This window comes from Notolabrus celidotus, chromosome 6 (assembly GCF_009762535.1).
Source record: "Notolabrus celidotus isolate fNotCel1 chromosome 6, fNotCel1.pri, whole genome shotgun sequence".
In the NCBI taxonomy this organism is placed as follows: Eukaryota; Metazoa; Chordata; class Actinopteri; order Labriformes; family Labridae; genus Notolabrus; species Notolabrus celidotus.
In genome coordinates this window covers 27,539,890-27,557,884 of record NC_048277.1, presented here as the reverse complement: position 1 = coordinate 27,557,884, position 17,995 = coordinate 27,539,890, and positions in this window count along the sequence as shown.

The following is a 17,995-nucleotide window of genomic DNA, read 5'->3' as shown; positions in this document are numbered from 1 at the left end:
GGCAAAAACTCGTAATCTTAATATCTTCTGAACCGTCATGTTAGAAAAAACCCTGTACAGTGTGTGCCGATAGAGCCAAGCCGTTTTTTGAACCAGGCTGTAAACATGTTTATTAATGCTGCAAAGATCGTCTTTTTTGAATTGGTGTCTAAGTGGTTTCCGGTGTTCCTGCAGCCAGCCTCAAGTGGATTCTCGATGAATAGCAGTTTATAAACACTTCTTTATGGACTTCATGGTTTGAGACCGGAGGTTGCCGCTTGGCACAGCTAAGCTTACTGAGTGGTTTGCCAGGAGGCTAACAGCTCCACCTCTTTGTCTGTTGATAGGGTGACTGAAAGTTAGAGACCAGTATGGCAATTGCTATCGTTTTGCTGATAACACTGAGCCTATGTCCATGTTTTCTACAACATGAGTCAGCTAAATTTCTAACTTGGCTTGCATGGGATCAGGATTGCAAAACAAGCTATCCGTACCATTAATGGATAGCAAACATATGGCCTCATTACATGAGGCAAAAGTAGATTTCATCTGAGGTTTTGTTCTGGTGAACTGACAAATGTATGTTTAAAACAATAAGCTTAAGGAGGCTGAAGTGCTCCTTTACTTTAAGAACTGTCAGGTGGTATAATATTTAATATCTAATATGTCTAATTGATAGTACAAGCATCTATTTTCACAGTATAGAAAGCCCTGTGATACATAATTGTTTTAAAATAATTGATAAGTGCAGCATCTATCTTTGAATGAAATAGTTAAAGCTGTTTGCTTTGCCTCACTTTGCAGGTCTTTAAAAATAACACAATAAAGACTGGGTCTAAAAATACCTCCCTTCAAGAAAGTGATAAAATGGGTGATTATTTTAAGATGCCTTTTCCAAAAATGTTTGCAGTGTGATACCTCTTGGACTGCATTCACTCTCTGCCAATCTGTGAATATGGTGGATAGAAAGTGAAGATTCATAGTTCTTGCGGTACCTACGTCTCCTGAAGGCAACGTGATTGAGGAAGGTTCTAAGCCTTCTTTGTTATGCTGTCACTCATGATGCCACGCCCCCCAAGCCAGATCAGGGCCAAAAGTCTGAAACTGAAAAAATACAATCTGAAAGCGAAAAAAAAAGAATTTGAAACTGTAAAAATCTGGATCTGAAGCTGAAACATAAAATCTGCAACCAAAAAAAATAAGACCTCAAGTATTAAAATATATATGAAAGTGAAAATTGAAAATAAATAATTTATTCAAAAGAATTTCAGGATTGAAAATTATATTTAACTTGAAAAAACTTTTCATATACTTATTTTTATTTTTAATAGATTGATGTCTTTTTCCAAGTTCAAGCTCAAAACTTGATGTTTCAGTTTTAAATTTTTTTTTCAAATGATCAAAACTTTTGGCCCTGATTTAGCTCCATATAAGTGCAGCCTCTATCCTTGCATGTAATAGTTAAAACTGTTTGCTTTGCTTCACTTTGCAGGTCTTTAAAAATAACACAATAAAGACTGGGTCTAAAAATACCTCTCTTCAAGAAAGTGATAAAATGGGTGATTATTTTAAGCTTCCTTTTCAAAAGCTGTTATTTTTTGCAGCGTGATACCTCTTGGCCTGCAACCACTCTCTGGAATAAACCTCTGCCTAATATAACCAGGGACAATATGTTTACCCTGACAATGAATTATGCTCCCAGTTTACCCTGTATTTATATCTTCATACTGGTCTGATTGGCCCCATTGTCAGCCTAAATTGCTGTTTCAGTGCCTGCTGAAAGAGGATAATTTGTCTTCATCAAAGAGTGCCCGCAGAAAATGTAAACGCTTAAATAAGGCTCCTCCATCTGAGTTGTTTTTCACTCTTGCAGGAATAGTTTTAAATCCCATCCCATTATGATGGTGACAGACTGAATCCCCCATGATGGACACAGCCTCAACACTCCAACCGTCACCTTGCTGACCTGAAGGTGTGTTGCTGTAGTTTTGTGTGTGACTTTTCTCTGTGTATGTGTGTGTGTGTGAACAGTGTGTCCTAAATAGAGGGCGATGACACTCCCCGATGCTCCCGGCTGAACCCTGACTGTGTGCTCGGATCACTCCGCACCATGATGATTATGCAGGAGACAGTGAATGAAGACTGGGTTAAAATGATGGATAAGTACTTGGACAGGAGAAAGAGAGCGGTTGACAGGAGGTGTATACACAGACGTTATGCTACACCACCTGAAGGGCAACTCCTTTTGTTCCTTTGACAGCTCCTCAGACTTTTCTACAACTGATCTCCAAGTGGCTGCTGCCTCTTTTGTACGAGGGATTTAGAACACTCAAGTTCAAGGATTTAAGTTGGTTGATCCTATGACATTACATTTTGTAATGAAACGCAAATACACGTGTATGACCCCTTTTGACACTATAGAAACGATATAACATATGATAGAAGTCAAAATATAGCCTTTTATTTAATGGACAGATAAATATAAAAGAAGACATATATGTTTGTTTTTTACACATCTTTTAAACTCTAGCCACAACAACCTGACCTCTATAAGCCCTGTTATGCAGTTGAGACCTAGTGGGGTATAATCTGCACCAAATGAGTATCTTAAACAGGCTAAAATATGCACACTTAAGCTTAAGTGCTGGTTTGTACTAAGGATTTTGGAAAAGGCTGTCTATTGTTCTTTTCCCCAGTGGTGTTTATTTAAATGAGAGCTCAATTAAGCTCTACAGAAACTGATTTAAAAGAATGCAATGAGAATATTCAGAATTGTGTTGTTTTTTTGTGGAATATGAAATTAAATTGCAGTACCTGGACCTTTGAGTAAGCTAGGCTACTTTGTCTGGAGGTGTGTGAATGTCGTGTGAGGTGTGTCCTTGTCACCTCACACGACAAGGATTCTGCTGTTCTAGGACCTTTCCTCCACTTCAGCAGGTAAGAATAGGTCATACAGCCGTTTACACCACTGGATAGTTGTTGCGATGGTTATGTGCACTCTTGCTCCAGCACAGAACAGCTAACTAGAGCTGTCCCTTCAATGAGCCGTGTGCACTGATACAGTACATTCATAACATGTCATACCTGTTAAAGGCATGGTTGTTCATATTTTTGGTTGTGGTGTAGTTTGTTTTTTTACTTTCAAAGATTCAACATGCCCCTGACATCCATCCATCCATCCATCCATTATCTTGACCGCTTATCCCGTTCAGGGTCACGGGGGGGTTGGAGCCAATCCCAGCTGACTTTGGGCTGAAGGCAGGGTACACCCTGGACAGGTCGCTAACCTTTCAAAGGGCAAACATGGAAAGACAGACAACCGTGCGCACACTCACACCTACGGGCAATTTAGAATGACCGGTTAACCTGATGAGCATGTTTTTGGACTGTGGGAGGAAGCCAGAGTACCCTGAGAGAGAACCCGCGCATGCACAGAGAGAACATGCAAACTCCACACAGAAAGGTACCTACCTGTACCAGGGACTCGAACCCAGAACCTTCTAACTGCGAGGCAACAGCACTACTCACTGCACCAACATGCAGCACCCCTGACATTAACTTTGCAAATCGTACTTTTGCAAGGCCACCTGAAACAATCTAAATTCATATTTAGCATATGGTTTAAAGGCATTGTCAGGAGTTTTAACTGATTTTAAAATTGTCTCACTCTTACAGTGATGCCTCTTCATGACCTATACAAAAATGAGATTATCAGGAACAAGATTGGTTCTCTCTTCATATTGAATGTTAGTGCCTGTGCAGGTGGGATTCTCTGCAACAAAAGCTGAGTCAGTACTTGAGACTCGCCTGTATGTGGCTATATTTAGAGCTTCACTGTTAAAGTTCGGCAGTGACAAGTAAGTCAGCAGGCAGGCGGAGTTCATTTCTTTGGATCATTTTCTCTCTACATAATGTTTTGTTCTCATGGCTGATACTGGAGCAGGTTTAACAAAAAGATGTACGTTTTCTGTTGAAGTACTGATTTAGACGGAGAAACTCTACAACCAGGACTTTGCCAAAAAATAGATTTCTCAATTAAAACAAAACAAAACAATAAATGTTCTCATTGAAGACAATCACAATCACAAAACCTAACAGAAGAAAACTGGTTCAGAAAGTAAGAATTTTCTTCTTAAATTGAATGAGTGAATCAAAACTTCAAACTTTTAGTCGTATCCCTCATGTCATTCAAGGCTACAGTTCATGAGTAAAATTCAGTGAGGAAATCTAAAACCAGCATTTGACTGATGCATTTCATCAGACACAAACAATCTATCACTGTTTCCTCTGTCACAATCATCCCCAGAAAACATTTATCTAATTTTTCCTCACATGGCAGCTCCTGAAAATGAGTCATAAATATTATAATAGTGTTTGTCTCTGAGTGTCACAGAAGACTGGCTGTTAATGGGCCAGCATGACCCCTGACTCACTGTGTCTGTGTGAGTGTTTGCGTGTGTTTGTGTGTGTTTGTCAGGGTTCCTTCAAGCATGCTTAGCTGTTTTAAGGTGTAAATTGAAGGTCTTGTACTGCATTTGGTTACACACAAACAGAGACCCACACACAGAATAAGGATCAAAGGTAATGATTGTTTTTTTCGGATGTCAGATTAACCTAATCCCAGGACTGGCACAGGTGTTGGGTTGTTTTTCTACATTTCCAAAGGTCAAGTGTGTGTTTTTAGAAGTTGATCCCGGGGGAAAGTCCTCCTTTTGGGCTAATTAGACAGATCTGTCCCTCAAAGACCAAGAGTTGGCTTATTTCAGACTTAAGAAGTGAAATCTCTCTGGTGACACTTTTAATGAGCACAGTGTACAATAGAAATCACATAGTGGAAATGGTAATGATGTGCTGTCACTATAGTAATAGCTCGGTCATTAGGAGTAGCACAGAGGCGGTGCACATGGTTGAGCTTTCTTTCATTATTCCTACCTCATTAAATTCAAAATAAGAGTGAGACGCAGACCGTTTTTATCACAAAGACCTAAATGAAAGCAGACGATTTTCACAGAAACACTCTGTCTAATTAGGATAGTGTTGATTGACAAGGAAAGCTGTCTTTATGAGGAGACGTTCACATTCAGTCTGGCAGCTGATGCCACCTTGAGTGTGTGTGTTTGAGTGAATACATAAGACACAGAAAACAAGTGAAAAAGGGATGGTTGGAAAGCTAGTGCAATGGGATTGCCTGTCTCTATTCTGACCAGTTTCCATCAAATCATGCATCTGGTTGTCAGTTTTTCTCTCATATGCCAAAATCATGCATTTGAAGAAAACAGTCAACAGAGGGTGTTGATTTGTTTGAGTAGACTCCTCAGGTCAAAACAGAAAGTGGGCGATGTGTTTCTAGTTCTCTTGAGGTTGTTTTATGTTGTTTTTTTGCTTTTGACGATGAGCACTGAAACACTGAACTGCATTGATTAAGTATTGAAAACAGGTCCAGCCAACGCAGAAAACAGAGGACAAAGGCCCTAATCGTCTTTTAAACAGCTTATATTGGCCTGTTTGGCATTCTAATAATATTGATAATTATCAACAGCATGAAATCATGGGAAACTGAGTAAAAAGGTGTAATCATAACCCTAACCCTAACCCTAACCCTAATCATAACCCTAATCATAACCCTAACCCTAATCATAACCCTAACCCTAATCATAAAACGAACCCTTATTCTAACCATAACCCTAAACATAATCCTAATCATAACCCTAACCCTAATCATAACCCTAACCCTAATCATTACCATAACCCTAACCCTAATAATAACCCTAACCCTAATCATAACCCTAAACCTAACCCTAAACCTAATCCTAATCATAACCCTAACCCTAATCATAACCCTAACCCTAACTCTGATCATAACCCTAACCCTAATCATAACCCTAACCCTAATCTTAACCAATACCCTAATCATAACCCTAACCCTAATCATAACCCTAACCCTAATCATAACCCTAACCCTACACCTAACCCTAACCCTAAACCTAACCCCAAACCTAATATAACCCTAACCCTAACCCTAACCCTAACCCTAAACCTAACCCTGACCCTAATACTAAACCTAACACTAATCATAACCCTAACCCTAATTCTAACCCTAATCATAACCCTGACCCTAAACCCTAACCCTAAACCTAACCCTAACCATAACCATAAACCTAACCCTAAACCTAATATAACCCTAACCCTAATACTAACCCTAATCATAACCCTAACCCTAATTCTAACCCTAACCCTAATCATAACCCTAACCCTAATCATAACCATAACCCTAATCATAACCCTAACCCTAAACCTAACCCTAATCATAACCCTAACCCCAACCCTAATCATAACCTTAACCCTAAACCTAACCCTAGTCATAACCCTAATCGTAACCCTAACCCTAACCCTAATCGTAACCCTTACTCTAATTATAACCCTAACCCTAACCCTAACCCTAACCCTAACCCTAATCATAACCCTAACCCTAATCCTAATCATAACCCTAGTCATAACCCTAACCCTAATTCTAACCCTAACCCTAATCATAAACCTAATTATAAACCTAACCCTAAACCTAACCCTAACCCTAAGCCTAAACGTAAACCTAACCCCAATCATAACCCTAACCCTAATCATAACCCTAACCCTAACCCTAATCATAACCCTAACCCTAATCATAACCCTAACCCTAATCATAAACCTAACCCTAACCCTAATCATAACCCTAACCCTAAACCTAACCCTAATCATAACCCTAACCCCAATCATAGCCCTAACCCTAAACCTGACCCTAATCATAACCCTAACCCTAACTTTAATCATAACCCTAACCCTAATCCTGACCCTAACCCTAATCATAACCCTAATCATAACCCTAACCCTAATCATGACCCTAACCCTAATCATAACCCTAACCCTAAACCTAACCCTAATCATAAACCTAACCCTAACCCTAACCCTAATCATAACCCTAACCCTAACTCTAATCATAACCCTAACCCTAATCATAACCCTAACCCTAATCATAACCCTAACCCTAATTCTAACCCTAACCCTAATTCTAACCCTAACCCTAATCATAACCCTAACCCTAATCATAACCCTAACCCTAACTCTAATCATAACCCTAACCCTAATCATAACCCTAACCCTTATCATAACCCTAACCCTAATTCTAACCCTAATCATAACCCTAACCCTAATCATAACCCTAACCCTAATTCTAACCCTAACCCTAATCATAACCCTAACCCTAACCCTAACCCTAATCATAACCCTAACCCTAATCATAACCCTAACCCTAATCATAACCCTAACCCTAATCATAACCCTAACCCTTATTCTAACCCTAACCCTAATCATAACCCTAACCCTAATCATAACCCTAACCCTAACCCTAACCCTAATCATAACCCTAACCCTAACCCTAACCCTAATCATAAACCTAACCCTAATCATAACCCTAACCCTAACCCTAACCCTAATCATAACCCTAACCCTAACCCTAACCCTAATCATAACCCTAACCCTTATCATAACCCTAACCCTAATTCTAACCCTAACCCTAATTATAACCCTAACCCTAATCATAACCCTAACCCTAACCCTAACCCTAATCATAACCCTAACCCTAACCCTAATCATAACCCTAACCCTAATCATAACCCTAACCCTAATCATAACCCTAACCCTAACCCTAATCATAACCCTAACCCTAATCATAACCCTAACCCTAATCATAACCCTAACCCTAATTCTAACCCTAACCCTAATCATAACCCTAACCCTAACCCTAACCCTAACCCTAATCATAACCCTAACCCTAACCCTAACCCTAATCATAACCCTAACCCTAACCCTAATCATAACCCTAACCTTAATTCTAACCCTAACCCTAATCATAACCCTAACCCTAATCATAACCTTAACCCTAATCATAACCCTAACCCTAACCCTAAACCTAACCCTAATCATAACCCTAACCCTAATCATGACCCTAACCCTAATCATAACCCTAACCCTAAACCTAACCCTAATCATAAACCTAACCCTAACCCTAATCATAACCCTAACCCTAACTCTAATCATAACCCTAACCCTAATCATAACCCTAACCCTAATCATAACCCTAACCCTAATTCTAACCCTAACCCTAATTCTAACCCTAACCCTGATCATAACCCTAACCCTAATCATAACCCTAACCCTAATTCTAACCCTAACCCTAATTCTAACCCTAACCCTAATCATAACCCTAGGCCTAATCATAACCCTAACCCTAATCATAACCCTAACCCTAAACCTAACCCTAATCATAACCCTAACCCTAATCATAACCCTAACCCTAACCCTAATTCTAACCCTAACCCTAATCATAACCCTAACCCTAATCATAACCCTAATCATAACCCTAACCCTAATTCTAACCCTAACCCTAACCCTAATCATAACCCTAATCATAACCCTAACCCTAACCCTAACCCTAATCATAACCCTAACCCTAATCATAACCCTAACCCTAATCATAACCCTAACCCTAATCATAACCCTAATCCTAACCCTAATCCTAATCATAACCCTAACCCTAATCGTAACCCTAACCCTAATTCTAACCCTAACCCTAATTCTAACACTAACCCTAATCATAACCCTAACCCTAATCATAACCCTAACCCTAATCATAACCCTAACCCTAATCATAACCCTAACCCTAATCATAACCCTTACCCTAACCCTAATCATAACCCTAACCCTAATCATAACCCTAACCCTAACCCTAACCCTAACCCTAACCCTAATCATAACCCTAACCCTAATTCTAACCCTAACCCTAATCATAACCCTAACCCTAATCATAACCCTAACCCTAATCATAACCCTAACCCTAATCATAACCCTAACCCTAATCATAACCTTAACCCTAAACCTAACCCTAACCCTAACCCTAATCATAACCCTAACCCTAACCCTAAACCTAACCCTAACCCTAATCATAACCCTAACCCTAATCATAACCCTAACCCTAATCATTACCCTAACCCTAACCCTAATCATTATGATTAGGGTTAGGTCTCGGTTTAGGGTTAGGGTTGGGGTTAGGGTTAGGGTTAGTATTATGATTAGGGTTAGGGTTAGGTTTAGGGTTAGGGTTAGGGTTATGATTAGGGTTAGGGTTAGGGTTAGGGATATGATTATGGTTAGGGTTCAGGATATGATTAAGACTTATTAGGTTTAATTCCTCCCGTGTACACCTGTTCCTGATTCAGTCTGATTGTTAACTTTGGATGAAACCAACTATCGGGAAGGAGTGGATAGGGTAGAGTTCTTTATGGAAAATATGATTGATTTGCTCCACTTTTATCACATCAGTATGAAGAACACAAGATTAACATGCCTTTAAAATACCTGTTTAATTAAAAAATCTCTTTGGGTACATTCCCCTTTAATTATTTCTTCAAGGTTGCTGGGATGAAATGTAGGGGTGCTCCCCTAAAATCAATCCAAAAACTCCAATGGTTTAGTTTACTGGTCTTTTCTAAAGATTTCTCCAGCCTGTTTGTCCCCAGCCTAGAGGGAAGAAAGGTGACACCTCCTGCCTTCTATTTTATATATGTTCAACATACTTTCCAGTCAACATCAGCATATAATCACTCCATGAAGGACAAGCAGGCAGTTTTACATGTCTATATTTAGCAGGGTCTTCTTCTTTGTGATGCCTGTTTCCATGTGTGTGTAACTCTTGCTCATTGGTGTACTGTCTACCACCCTCTTGTCTCACTTTCTCAGTATTTTGCTCCCTCCGCCTTTACTTGTCCAATGGTTGTTTTGACATTTCCGCTGTTTATATCATCCACAGGCACAACCATCTGCGGCAGACCCTAACCACGTTGTGTTGTCCCTCAGGCACAGACCCTTGTTATTACCATCCAGAGCAACAATCGTAGAGTGGAAAAGGATTGTCACAACCACAAATACACCAGTTTCACATTAGGGACTGGAGAGCCACAGAGGGAAGCGCACACAAATCCCTCATCCTGGCTCAGCGCTTGCTCTGTGAAATAAAACAAAAGGCAGACAGCAAGCCCGAGCAGGGATGAGGCTGCTGATAAAGATCTGTCAATAGCGCATTTCCACAGGACAGAGGGTTGGAGGGAGGGAGGGATGCAGGGAAGGGGAACAGACTCTGAACAACTGTGGAAAGAGGTGCGGAGCAGGGACCCAAGTTTTCCTTAGTTGCAGAAAAACTACAGCGAGACAAACAAGCATCTCCAATTGTTCCTCCAAAGCAGGTTGCAAAGGAATTTAGGGAATGGGGCAGATTCCTCTCAGAGACTGCTACCTTCAGACTACCTTTCCAAGACCAACCCCCCATCCCCTTTAAAAACATTCCTCCATCAGCCTGTCAGTCTTGAGGTGCAGACAGAATTGTACTGGCGCAGCCCCCGTTGATGATCATCAGGATACCTATCTACAAGAACATGAAAAGGCTTTGCATGGAAAGACACCTTTCATCAGAGCAAATTCTGCAATCCACAAGTTGAAGTAAAACGCAGAACCCCTTCACTTGCTGTGGTGGTACTAGAACCAGGAATGTAAATCTGGTTATCTGGCCTTTCTCAGCCCCTAAGAAGTCTGTAAACGAGTAATGTGCTGCACCTAAAGTGTCGCTCAGAAGGGCGGCTGACCTCATTTCGTTAATGTATTTTTTTCTGGCGGAACAAAGCTGTTGATGGTATTTTACTGAAGCAATATGACCCAGCGCTGAATTCCACAGGCACACATTAAATTACAGCCTAGTGCTGCTGAAAGCTGCACAGGATTGCAGTTGAAGATGTACAGCCCCTGTTATGAGGGAAACAGATACTATCCATTGGGTTGGCCTTTCTTGAATGGTTCCCCTTGCCAAGTAAAGAGAGGATAATGCTGGAAAGGGATTATATTCCCAGGGTAAGAATTTATACAAATAGCTTCCAGGCGACATCTCTCAACCAGAGCAGTTCTCAAGCTAGTGTGGAGTGGTATAAGGTGTGAATTTCAGAGTTTCAGTTGGACAAATGTGGGTATGTCTATACATGAATCATCGCCTGGAGTATACCGTCAGTCTTTCCAAGTGCTTTTAACAAGGGTATAACTGCTGCTGTAGTGATCCCTCAGGAGGTGTATATTGCAGTACGGGTTGCCAAAAAAGCAAAGTGTTAAGGAGCCACCAACAGTGATAGAGAAACCAAACACCACAGCCAGTGTGCTTGTTCTGATTAGACAAGGTCTGAAAACTCTGTCATGGAAGGAGACAGCTAATATAGAAGTATAAGTGCAACTTAGAGGAGATGCAGGGGGAAAGGAAGGAAGGAAGACAATATAGACAGAAAGCAGAGATCCTTGTATGTCCCTTATCTGGGTAACATAAGGAATCTTAATAGTAGTGCAGGTTGTGTGTTCTGCGCTATCTCACAGAGCGACAGAGGACTGGTCTGGGGAATGCAGCATGCCTAAAGGAGCTGCAGTACTCCACTTGGGAATTAATAGAAGAAGCATTTCAATGTCTGGGATGAGAATGAAGGTTTGAGGGAGGACACAGATGGAAAAAAAAGAAGAGGAAGCAAGCTAACACAAGAGTCTGAGCCTTCACAATTTATGTTTAATGCATAACTTTACAAGGGGCGTGAAAAATTCAGCTGGGAAATTTGTCTGCATGCACAGAGAGCAGACAAAACTGTTGGAGAGGAAAAGATAATACGTGGGAGAGTGATGTGTTTGTTGGCATGGCTCAGCTAAAGCCTCTTAGTGTTTGTCTTTCCTTGAGCTCCCTGGTTTTCCTGCCTGTTGGCCTGCAATCCCTCCTCAGTCTGAGTACCTGAGACTGGGAGAGCATTGTGCACATCAACCAGTGCAATTCTTCAGCGTTTACAGCTGCACGTGCACATTCCCTGCTAAAAAAACTCAACGTAAAGCCCCATAAATAGGCCAAAGATCAAAGTCGTGTTATGCAGATGTAGACATGCCCAGCCTCTAAATTGATTTTGGACGGGTATATGAAAGGGGGAAGAAAATCAAGTCAGAGAACTCTACCTTTTCTGTATGTAATTCAACCTATTTCATCATAATTTGCTCATACCAGGTAAAAATATGACTCCTTTGTGAATATATATGCTACAGAGAGAAGGGTTATTGCAAATGTAAACTTTCTGCAGCATACAGGGGAGCTGAATCTGTATTGAATCATTTTAGAGGATGATGCTCTTTCATAAATGGCTGTTGGGAAGAAAAGTATAATTGCAGATGTTGGATACAATAGCAGGGAAAGACATTAATTTTGAATCGCTGCTGAAAGAAGCCTCTCCAACGTGAAGTAAAATGAGTTCTTGTATAACCTCGGTAGGCAGAGAATAACTGAAAGAAATAGTCTGACCTACTGGGAGATGCACCTTTCTCTTCACTCTCAAGAGAAAAATGAGTATCAAATCCACGCTCATGCCTGTATGGCGAATATGAAGCCTGATGCCAGTATGCAGTTATGTAGCTGAGCGCAAAGAGTAGAAGAAATGAGGAAAAAATGTAACGTCACAAAACTAGGTAACAGTGTTAAAATTCAATTTGCAGCTTTTGAAGGACTTCCAGGGATTCAATTTTAATCCAATGAGAGAGCTGAGAATGCATGTGCCCAAGCATGGAAATGTGCTAAAAGTAAGCTTCTGCATAATGCTAAAACCGCTGGAAGTCATTTCTGCTTTGCCTGAATCCAAATAACAATAGAACCCAACAACATAAAGAACCCAAACAAAAGAATAACCAAAAGAGAAAAGGAAAGCATCAACAAAAAACAAACAACAAAAATAACCCAAAGTGCAATAGAATCTGACAATACAAGAACCTTAAGAACAAAATAAGACAACAAAAGAACCAAACCACATGAGAACATTTGAAACAAAGCGACACATAACCCAAAAACATGAACCCATACCAAGAACTCTGACCTAGAAAACCAAAGATGTAAGATATGAAAATGCAGTCATAGTATTTAGAATAAATCAAAGTATACCATTAAAAATAGGCAAATATAAGAGATAAGAGCAATATGTGTGTGTCCGGAGATCCTGTTTAACCATGGTTGCATTGTTTACATATAAGATCAGCTGTTAGTATCCCGTAGCATGTTGATGCTAAACGATGCGAGGCCGATGTTCCCTGCGAGCTGAGGAGAAGGAGGCAAGGACGACATGCTGGTATTGAGGTGCAAGCTACAAAAGACGACATCGACCTGTCCTTCCACCCACCGTTATGTTGTGGAAAATTGTGGAATACTGGCAGAGTAGCATCATGCTAACAGAGCTAACACCAGACACGAACGCCACATTGGAAGGATTTCACCTGCTATGGGCGGACAGGATACAGGAGAGCAAGACTGAACACACTGGTGAAGAAGGCCAGCTCAGGCCTGGACCCTGTGGAGGTGCTGGCTGACAGGAGAATTATGGCCAAGCTGTTGTCTCTGATGGACATTTTTTTCTATATATACTGTACACCTTCTTGTTTGCTGCTGTAACTCCATGAATTCCCCCATTGTGGGACGAATAAAGGAGTATCTTATCTTATCTTATCTTATCTTATCTTATCTTATCTTATCTTAAAATGAGATTAAACAATAAAAAGAAATTCAAACATTGGAAAGAGTTACGTTGTTAAAGCAATACAAAAGCAAAAACATTCAATTGAGAAACAGTCATATGAAGAGATGAAAGCAGTAAAAGAAATGAGTGTCAATGGGGATTCCTCCATATTTGGAGCCAGCCTCAACGGGTACTACCTCTTGGTTTTAAGAAGTGATTTGAAAGATGTCACTGGAACAGGTTGTTCCAAAGTCAAGAGGCCCAAATAGCAAATGCTCAGTCTCCTTTAGATATGAGCCCTGACTTTGGAACAACCAGAAAGTACCCACTTGAGGATCTAAGACTGCAGGCTGGCTCATAAGGTGTCAGCAGTTCCTCTGTGTAGCTTAGAGCCATACACAAACAAGCTTTAAAAGTGCTCAGTAAAATCCTCAGACCAATTCTAAACAGGGAGCCACTGTAGATTGAGGGGATGTGATGATATGGTTATAATTTTAGAAAACCCCGGTAGAGACACAGGGAAGGGTCCAGGAGATTTCATGACACTAATATGAGCAGTTGGTTTCCTCTTCTACCCTGTAACAATTCCATAATTAGCATGCTGTGAGCAAACAAGCCTTCTCTTGTTTCAATGGCTGTTTTGTAGTTATTTTGGGAAAGCTTGAGCAAGAGCCAGTTGGAAACTACAAAGGCTTAAGTGCAGCATATCAATTATAATAGTCTGGTATTTACAGAACGCTTGATCAAGAAGCAAAACTGAATGCCAATATAGTCAGCAGATTATGAGAACTCTGGAGTCTATGTCAGTTTTTTTTCAATGTGGGACTCTACAGCAACAGTAGAAACCAATGAGAGTCTGACTGACTCGCTGTATCTCCAGCTCCTGCATTAGCTTGTTTGTTCTAGTAATGAGAGCCCATTTGTCAATCTGAGGCAAGCCGTCCAAAAACAAATCAAGTCAACAGACTGAGTAAAGCTGGGCCTTTTGGGGCACTGGAATGACCCGTGGTCCCTAATTGGTTGCCAGTGTTTGAGTATGGCTAGCAGCCAGGTGACTGGTCAAGAGGTCCAGCTGCTCCAATGACTGGTCACGCCTTTGCCTTCAGCCATCAGCCATCAGCCATCAGCCTCAGTCACTTGTTTGTTTGTTTTCCTGCCTTTGTTTGGACTGGAGATTTCCTGTGTAAACTCATTGTAAAAAGATCCCTTTAGAAAAAGAATCCCCTTCCAATCTGTCTGAATGCACCTCAATACGGGTCTGTTTTCTCTTTTTGGGGGGGTAATGTACCAGAAAGAAGCAATTAGAACATATCTCAGGGAAAATTGTGTATGGAATATGTTGCTGGGGCAGACACCCTTTCCATCTGTATCTCTTTATCTCTTCTATATTCCAACATGCAAATACCCCAGTAGGTTACAGGAAGTTATAACTTGCATTGTAAAAACAAAATCTACCCATCTCAGCAAAATTAGTGTACACACACTGCAGCTTAATTTTCACTCATGCTGGGCCCAAGCAAACATACAGCCACACATAAAAAGTAGAGCAAACATGAAAGGCAGAGCTACCACTTAATTAAGACCACGCTAACACTCCAGCAAATATCCTTACTCAACCTGGCAACCAAGGGTATAAGTACATCACTGTTTCATGGCTTGAAGTGATAAATACAGACATTTATCTCTTAGACAGACTAATTGCTGTAATTTCAGGCCAAATATCAAACAACCAAAGCAGTAAAACTTTTGGTTTCTGAATTTTATGCCACTGTTTACCACTCTACAGAATGCATTTACACTTTCCTGAGTATAAAATATAGATGCAAATGGGATTCACTTCAGCAGACTGAAGAATTCCCACAAGCTTGTAAAACTGGGTCTTCGAGTCATGGCCTGACTTTGAAAAATACTCCATTACTGTTTCTGGAGAGCTTAAAAGGCTTAAGTTCACAAGAGGAAGTGTCTTTTAATAATTAATAGGAGAGAGCCTCTATTGAAGGACAGACATTCTGCAGACAGACACTGTAGAGTGCAAAAGAAGGAGTAAATTCATTGTACCTTTACGTGGTCTACATGAAAACAGCAGAACTTTAAAAGAAAAAAAGGCATACAGTGAATTTAAAGTAGATTGGCTGGTGTGTTTTGGAAGGCTCATGATCCACATCAACAAGAGGAACACTGGAAAGTATGCCGAGCATCTTTATGGTCCAAAGTCATGTAAGAGATGCAGCTCAGAGATTTTTTCCAACACTGCCATAAATCTCATTAGATAAGCTGGAGATAAGCTCTGAGAAGAGGCAAGATAAGTGATCGAGAGGGGTTTAAACATTCAGGTCCAGCCAGTCAAACATTCTGGTCCAAGGCAAAAAGGCTCTTCAAAATAATCTAGGCCTAAAATAGTGTGTACCTGACTGAGCCTGCGTTACAAAACCATATACACAACTTGTTTGTTTGGAACCGTCCAGCTTTAAATGTTGTCCTTTAACTTATGATGCCTAAATCCAAGCAGGGTTGCATTTTTAAATTAAATCATCAGTGCATTAGAATGAAGATACACGTTTACAATACTAACATTTTACAATGCAAGTATTAAGTTGTTATCTCATTTTAGCTTCAGAGCTGAGAGTTGAAGATACATTTAAAAATACTTTACTTACTCATTGTATTACAATTTCACTATTCTTTATTTTCCTGCTTAAGTACTTAGCAATCTTTTATTTTAAGTTATTATCACATATTATTGGCTTGTTTTTTCATTTATTTACTTATTGTGTTTCTTATGCAAAAACATCACTTCCTTGAATTGTTCACATTGATCTTTTGTTTTTAATGAGTTAGAATCTAAATAAAAAGATCTTTGAAAAAAACAACAAAAGAAATCACTTTACTAAATTATCTTTTGTATTTCCTTGTTCTTATTCATACAGTGGAGAATTAGGGTGTCTAAAAATGAGATTTCAAGGCTTAAGTCATAATATAACAAGAAAAAGGTAAAAAAAAAAAAACGCATGACAGTAAACTCCTAAATTTAAGATAATAAAGCCTTTTTAGGGATTTTCAAGAATCATTTTGTGGTTTTACAAGAATGAAGTCATATGCTATGAGAATAAAATTTACATTTTAGTCTATGTTTTGCCTTTCTCTTGTTTCGAGGGAGAGTTTCAGAGAGCAGCCAGTCACCTGCACTAATATGAAGATCATGGAGCATCTTGTGAAGTATAGCTTTAGGATAGGTTTCATATTCATTGATATGATTTCAGATTTTTGACAATCTTTCCAGAGTCCTGAACAACAGTGTACCAAAATACTTAGTATTTCATTATAACCATACAGTAAGTATAACTTCACAAGCTGCTCCAGATTCCTCATTTAAGTGTAGGTGGCTAGCTGGTCTTTGGACATTTTCCTTCAAAATAACATACAGACCAATCAGAGACTAAAATTAGATCTTTATTCTTGTAACGTTGTGACTTTAAACTCATACAACTTTGTTTTTATTCTTGTAATACCTATAAATACTTGAAGCTAAAATGAGAAACATCACAAAGAAAATAGGTTTGAAGGTGAGTGAAATGTAGCTCTTTATGACTGAATACTTGGCCTATATGGGGTGAAGTGATGAGTTCAATGCTCAGCTGACACCCCATTTGGATTATCTTGTATCCATGATATCTCCTCATATCTGCAGCTCTGGTAGAAAAGGATGCACTGTGAGTTGTTGAAGTGAAGTATGATAACATAAAAGAAGCTCATATCATCCATCTGGTCCACATAAGATCTGGCACAGCTATGTGTTCCTTTGCTTCATGCCAAGTCTGTGCTGGGAATGAGTGACAGCTTTGAGCTGGCTAAATGTGTTTTTACTTAAGATGCATTCACACAGTCAAATCTCTGAGACGGTCACCAGGTCGTAACCCAGGTCAGGCGGAGATGTAGTGTCTGTTCAAGGGGAAGAGAGACATAAAGGTTAAAGGGCATCAAATCATATAAATGTATTTGTCACATTTTTGTTTCATGTTTCAGTAGTTGAGTTTTAGATGCAGTGGGATTCCAAAGACATGTTCAGATCTTGATTTCAAAGAGGATCAATCACATTTGGTTGAGTTGTTTGGGGATGCAGTGTCACTCTTGATGTCATAGAAAGACCTTATCTGAGTCACAGCAGGTCAGGGAGCTTTTTAAAGGTTCACCAATCTGACTTTTATCTTGGTTGTATTCCTGTCGGCACATGAGGTCATTTGTACCACTGATGCAGGACCAACACGCGCTGTGTTCAGCATTCAGGACTGGAATGACACTAAATTTACTGATCCTGCAAGCAAAATTACACATATAGAGGACAAGATGTGGCTGTGCAGTATTTATCTTTACTAATGTGTTGTTATTCTGCTGTGATTTATGGGTGTTGTCCATTCTTGAGAAAT